General features: G+C 35.8%; 1 long non-coding RNA gene across 2 annotated transcripts; it reads right to left on the reverse strand.

Annotated features, from left to right (window-relative positions):
- Positions 1–3,540: 3,540 nt before the first annotated feature.
- On the reverse strand, positions 3,541–5,830 carry LOC103142003 (uncharacterized). 2 transcript variants are annotated; one of them, XR_476641.2, is made up of 4 exons: positions 5,731–5,830; positions 5,038–5,089; positions 4,427–4,570; positions 3,541–3,916 (listed from the first exon to the last, which is right to left on the reverse strand). It is a non-coding gene; the product is annotated as an uncharacterized LOC103142003 (long non-coding RNA). The 2 variants fall into 2 exon arrangements; XR_001662815.1 differs by lacking the exon at positions 5,038–5,089 and having other exon boundaries at positions 5,731–5,816.
- Positions 5,831–6,383: the final 553 nt, after the last annotated feature.

Consider the following 6,383-nt stretch of genomic DNA (forward strand, 5'->3'; position numbering starts at 1 on the left):
TGCAGACCAGAACCAGAACCAGAGGGCCTGAGTGGTCTGACAAGGCTGACATGAAAGCAGCAGATCTTTAATAAGATAAGTAACAAGCCGTTGAGTAACAATAGTATTTTAAAGTCTATTCTCTGAGCTTTGGGCCAGTGAAAGGACTTTAGAACTGGGGTGATGAGCTCTATCTTCCTGGTTTCAGTGAGAACACAAGCAGCAGCGTTCTGGATCATTTTGCAAAGCAAATGGATGAGTTTCTCCAGATTTTGCTGGGACATTAGTCTTTTAATCCTGCAATGTTCTTCAGATGACAAAAGCCTGACTCTGTAACTTTCTTCATGTGGCTCTGAAGGTTCAGATGAGCCCATCACTACCCAGATTTCAGGCCTGATCATTAGTTTCTAGCTGTAATAACTGAGGCTGTGTTGAGTCTATGGTTTCTGAAATGTGTTCATGTCAAAAAAGGATGAAGTGTGTAAAGTAATTTACAAAATATAGCTAAATTAATATGTTGAAATCCACCAGATGCCTCCTTTCTTATCTACAGCACTCCTTCTCTTATTTCTCCAAGAATGTGTGTAGACAGGTTTTGTCCAAACATATTATGGCTGCATTCAAATAACACACACTAAATGCACATTGCAATATACACAGATAAGTTTTCACTTAAAGGAGGATGTTTGTGTTAAGTTGCAAACAGTAAAACATTCATTACTTACTGTATCTCTGGGTGTGTGTGTGCGTGCGTGTGCGTGCGTGCATCTGTGTGTGTGTGTGTGTGTGTGTGTGTGCGTGCATCTGTGTGTGCATGTGCGTGCGTGTGTGTGTGTGTGCGTGCGTGCTGCTCACAGTTGTCTTTGAACCCCCGCTGGCCATAATTGTGCCCCAACATGCACGTGAGTGGAAAACTACAGAGTCGGCTGGGTTGGTCGGCTCAGGTTAAATTTTGATTGCTTTACATGCTCTCCTGCTGACTGACAATCTCTTAGCTGCTTTGTCTTTCACTAAGAAGACTTGTGGCGAAATCAGCAAGATCACCTTTCATAAAAACACACATTAAAAAGACAAATACTTCATATCTGTAGGCTATTTCTGACTATTTCTGACTTCTGACCATTTCTGACTGCAACAATAACTGGAGAACATAATGCACAGTCATTGTGATTTTGCATTCATCTATAGAAATTTGTCATTTCATTAAAGAGGAAGTACAACTGAAATACTGAGTTGCATCTGCAAACGCCCGGCAAAGTGATGAGTTTAATTAAAGCACAATTTATTTGATATTTATAAATATATCTGATCATCTGGGTGGTCCGAGATGATTGTGCCTCAGTCACTGTGGACTTAGGGAGCCATGTTGTCTTCCGGTGTTAGTCCACTACTGCTCACAAAGTTAGCTCACTTAAAGCCCATAAAATCAGTAGGGTGTCTTCAAGAGGAAGCTGAGAGAACATAACAACTATATTCTTGTATATAACACTTCTACAGAGGTGTCAAGCCACAATTTATTTCATCAGTCATTTTAAAGTTACAGAAATCCTTTTCCTGTATTTTTTAATAAAAGTTTAAATCTACAAAAATAAGAATTTCCACTATACACTGCAAAAACACAAAATCCTACCAAGTATTTTTGATCTAGTTTCTAGTGCAAACATTTTAGTACACTTGAATTAAGATAAAATTAATTTACAAATTCCTTTTCAACAAGACAGCAGCTTGTGTTAAGTAGATAATTCCTTAATGTTGATGAAAAAGAACTGGTTCCACTGCAAAATAATTCAAAAAAAAACGTAATCCCAAGGTGGAAAAGAAAACAACCAAGGAAAACAAAAACTTTTCATCAATATTAAGGATTTATAAACTTAAAACAAGCTTCTATATCTTACTGAAAAGTTAGTTTTGTCTTATTTTCACAGTTCTCAGATATTTGCACTATAAACTACCAAAGACCAAAAACATTAGGGGAGGTTTTATGTTTTTGCAGTGCAGTTGACCATTTCAAACAACAATTTAACTTAAAATGAAGAAACATTTAATATTCAAAAACTTAAAAAATGTCTCTGTGTCCATGTATTTTTTTATTCAGTGGAATTTGGATTCATGCTGCGCTGCAGGTAAGACCTTTGTGTTGATGATACGTTTTCTTCTTGTTTATTGCTGGAAAGTTTATTTAGTTTACTAACACAGCGGCTGCACTTCTATATGTTGACTTACATCTTGTGTGTGTTTCCAAAAAGCATAGATCAGTTTTCACTCACAACCTGGTCAGAAAAGGTTGTGTTTTGGCTGCTTGGAGATTCGTGGAAACAAACCGATGTCCAGATGACCTCCTGACAAGCCGGATGCTTCTGTAACAAAAACACACAAAAATCGGAAAAATATTTCCACTGAAACTAAAATCAATTCACAGTGATGGTAAAAATCATGAACAGACTCTTAGAATACAAATAATTCAGACTTTACCAGGTTAAAGAAATCTAAGTCTAATAAATTGAGAAAAACACAACACTTTTTCAAGAAGAAATCTGAAAGTATTGATCTTACCATGCTATTATCGATCCAATACAGACTTGGTATCAATAACAACATTTTTGGACTGATCCACCAACTTCTAGCGTCAACTATAAACCTTGCTTACTATAACTTATAAAGCCATAGAAATTTTAATTTGATTTTATTTATCGCAAAGTCTTCCTGTGAAGATAAGCAAGAATCCCTGGGGTGACACATGCAGCAAATCAGATTTACTAACAGTCTGGTCCATTAAAATAATGAATGTCAGAAAGAACATTTGTTTAATCAACTGTAAAACACCGATTTTATACAAACACATTTTACTCAAATTGTACACAAAACTTCAGGAAGATAATTTTCCAAACATTGATTCAGTGGCTCGGTGTTTTTCCATTAAAAAAGTTAAGAAACTGTCTCCTCAACTATCTTATTGGACTTGTAACGAGGTTTCTTTAACCAAAGGAGCTCATTGTTATCTGACGTTTATTGATGTTGCTTCCTGTGGAGATAACTGTGTGGAAATCACACATTTGACTGAAGGCAAATGTGTGTCAAATTTTCTCAGAGCTCTGGGAAAAATTTCAGGAAAGTCTGTCTTCAAGAAAAAATCTTTTTGTTGATGAATAAAGTTACACCTTTTAGCACAGATGCAACTAGGAGTCAACCATAAATGGTTTTCTTTAAGAAACAAAATCGTGACTAAGAAATGCTTGCTTATTCTTATAGATGCAACAATAAATTTGTTTAAACAGTCAAAAGTTTCCATTTAAACCAAGAAAAAAGAAAAACCAAAACATTCACTGAATGTTAACTTACATAACCAAAATGATGATACTTTGAAAGCCTGCTCCAGTTTTACTTTATTATAATAAAGGTTATAATGACCTTTTTTGCCTTACAGCTTTGAACAATAGAGGCTATAAATAGGAAAGTGTGGTAATGATTAACTGTGACTCTAACCATGTGACACCTGGCATTAAACACTCTCGACTTCAGCTGGACGTGTAATTCATTTAGATTTGAGAGAGCAGAAAATCTGAGTTAAAATGAACAAAGTTTTATTATCCTGTGAAGACAGCAGGATGGAAAAGTACAGAAATGATTGGGGTTCAAACATGAGGAGAATGAGGAGGAACTGCTGTAAAATACAATGTGCAGCCATCCATGGATCAAATTTCACACCTTTACCACCACATTCACATTCAGTGCTCATGCATGAGACAAATTTATACTTTGTTCCACTGATCTAAACTTTAGAAGGAACAAATCTGAAAATGAATTCTTCCTATAAAAACTAAAGATAAAGAGCTTTTGTTATCGGCTTTCAAAACACGCCTCCTGCAGCTGCGAATCTTCTCACAGATTTTATTTGGCCTGAGCGTTTGCCAGCAGAATCCTCCTGAAGATAACAAAGCTGCACACAGAGAAGAAAGCAAAATATAGCTTCAAATATGTATGCGTAACATCAAACCACCTTTTTCTGATTTTGCCCATTACGCAACCCAAAACAGAGAATGCTGCTGTCATAAGCAGGCTAATGCACACACAGACAGTCTGACTCACATGAAAACTGCAGGTAAACATCTGAGTCTCTGCAAACATGTGAAGCATTCAGACTGAACAAAGACAAACGGTAGCATTTTATATGAAGGGTTTTACATAACACCGACATACACATGACACAACACCTGTCATGAACATGAAGGAGTCTATGGCTGTTGTCATGAAGTGTCATTCGGTGAATAATGACACTTTTAATGCAAAGTTGACACTTTTAATGGACTTTTAGTGCACATTTTAATAAAACTTTGCATTAAAAAGGTCATTATTGGCCGAATAATCCAAAGTTTACACTTTTAATGAACTTTTAGTGCAACTTTGTATTAAAAGAGTCATTAGTTATAGTTTCTATAAAAAGTTTTACCCTGGACTTTGATTGTTTCCATGGAGATAAACTTTGATGAACGCTGAGGTCAGTTTTTAGATCACCTCCGACTGTTTAGCTTTTCTGAAGCGAAACATGGGAACAAAAAGGTGCCAGACAGTGATAATTGGCACCTGCTGGATTCTGAAAAAGAAAGAAAAGGATTATACTGGCTGAAATAAGCATTCACTGCAAATTAAAAGCAAAAAAATAATAATAAAATACACTCTCCACAGGAACATTTCATGAAAGTTTTCAAAAGAGACCAGGTGAAAGTCACTAACGACTTTCAAGAGTTGTACAAGAGTTATATTATGGGTCATGTCAAAACTATTCAGATCTGTTTTATTTTATTAATTCAATTAAAAAGGTAAAAACATAAATAGAATATTTTACCCTTATTTATGTCATAACTATTTTCAGTCATTGCAACGTAATCAAATCTCTCTCAGAGTTCACCAAAAGTATTTACTGTCTCTGCATGGAGTGCAGAAACAGTAAATACAAAATGTAAAACATATTATTGGTGAAATGTAATGCTTTGACTGTTAATGTCCTACATTAACAAGACAGTTGATGTTGTGGTTTTCTAAACAAGTAGAAATTAATACCTTTCTCAAACAGCAAAATCCACTAGTGTACTCCAGGTACAATGCTGGAAGGCTATGAATAAAAAGCAAATTGAAAGAATGAAAAGAAGGTGTAAAATCAATAGGAATAGCTGCAGCCTTGAGAGGATTGTGGAGAAAAGTAAAATCAAATGTTTGAGGGAGACTGGATTGCAATTTGAAAGCCTTCACACTCATAAGTATTTAGGTACTTCCTGTCACATTTTACTTGATAAAAACACGGACAGAGGGGAAACTGAGTGATTTTAATTTAATGAATAATAATAATAATAATAAAGGAGGAAACATCAGCAAGAAAACTGAATAATTACAGAGACAGAAGAGACAGAAAGGGTTTGATGCCGAGGAGGGTGATTTCTACCAAGAAGCAGGTGGTTGATTATCAAATGGGTGCAGCTGTGAGAGAAGGTCAGTCGACTCAGAGAAAATGAAAAATAAACACAAATCAGCAGGGACTCAAATGATCTAGAGCCAGAGAGGAAAACCCTAACAAATAATCACAGAGAAAATAAACTGTGAATATACAAGAAACAGAAAACAAGAATAACTTACATAAATCGATGAACTGGTATGGCAAGACTTTCGAAGATTAATTAATCCGAATATGGCATAACTTAAACAGATATAAACAAACAACAAAGAAATACAAACACAAAAGAAAATCAAACATCTTACCTGGACTAAGAAAACTGACGCTGAGTTTCCTTCACATGTGAGCAAAACTCTGTTGATATTCTCCTAACGTTGAAAAAACACAATTTAGCAATTGCAATGAGGGGGGTTGGTGACTAAAGGGACGTTTAATAATAGTGATATACAGGTGGGTTTGGAGACATTGGGACATATGTGAAAGTGGATCTTTCTCTTAGTTCAACAAATAAAGTTACTTAAATCTATTTCTCTGATGGGGACCTTTTGTGAAAAAAGCACTTTTTCACATTTTATACGTCCATTTGGGTCTCAGTTCCTTCTAAAAACAGCCTAGGCGCTTCAGAAACCAGCCAGCAAATTTTTTGGGCAATAAGTTAAAATAATTTAAGTTAATATTTTTGGTGTCTGGAAAACAAACAGTTTCAAAAGCCTCCTGAATGTTGAGTCAAACTGCGCAATTACCTAAGAATCTGAGCCCACCTTGTCACATAGCAACCCAACCTGACACCCAGCATGTTTGGTCAGCTGGTTTTCCTGCTGTACAATGGCTACTGGAAAAGACAAATATTTTGCTGTTGACTCACCATTCAGAAACCACTTGCTAAATTCTTGCTGCTTGTGCAGGAGGCTCCACTTCTGCTTTTCAAAGATGTACGGTTGTATAATTGCACATGTGT

Source organism: Poecilia formosa, unplaced genomic scaffold (genome assembly GCF_000485575.1).
Source record: "Poecilia formosa unplaced genomic scaffold, Poecilia_formosa-5.1.2 Scaffold92, whole genome shotgun sequence".
Classification (NCBI taxonomy): Eukaryota; Metazoa; Chordata; class Actinopteri; order Cyprinodontiformes; family Poeciliidae; genus Poecilia; species Poecilia formosa.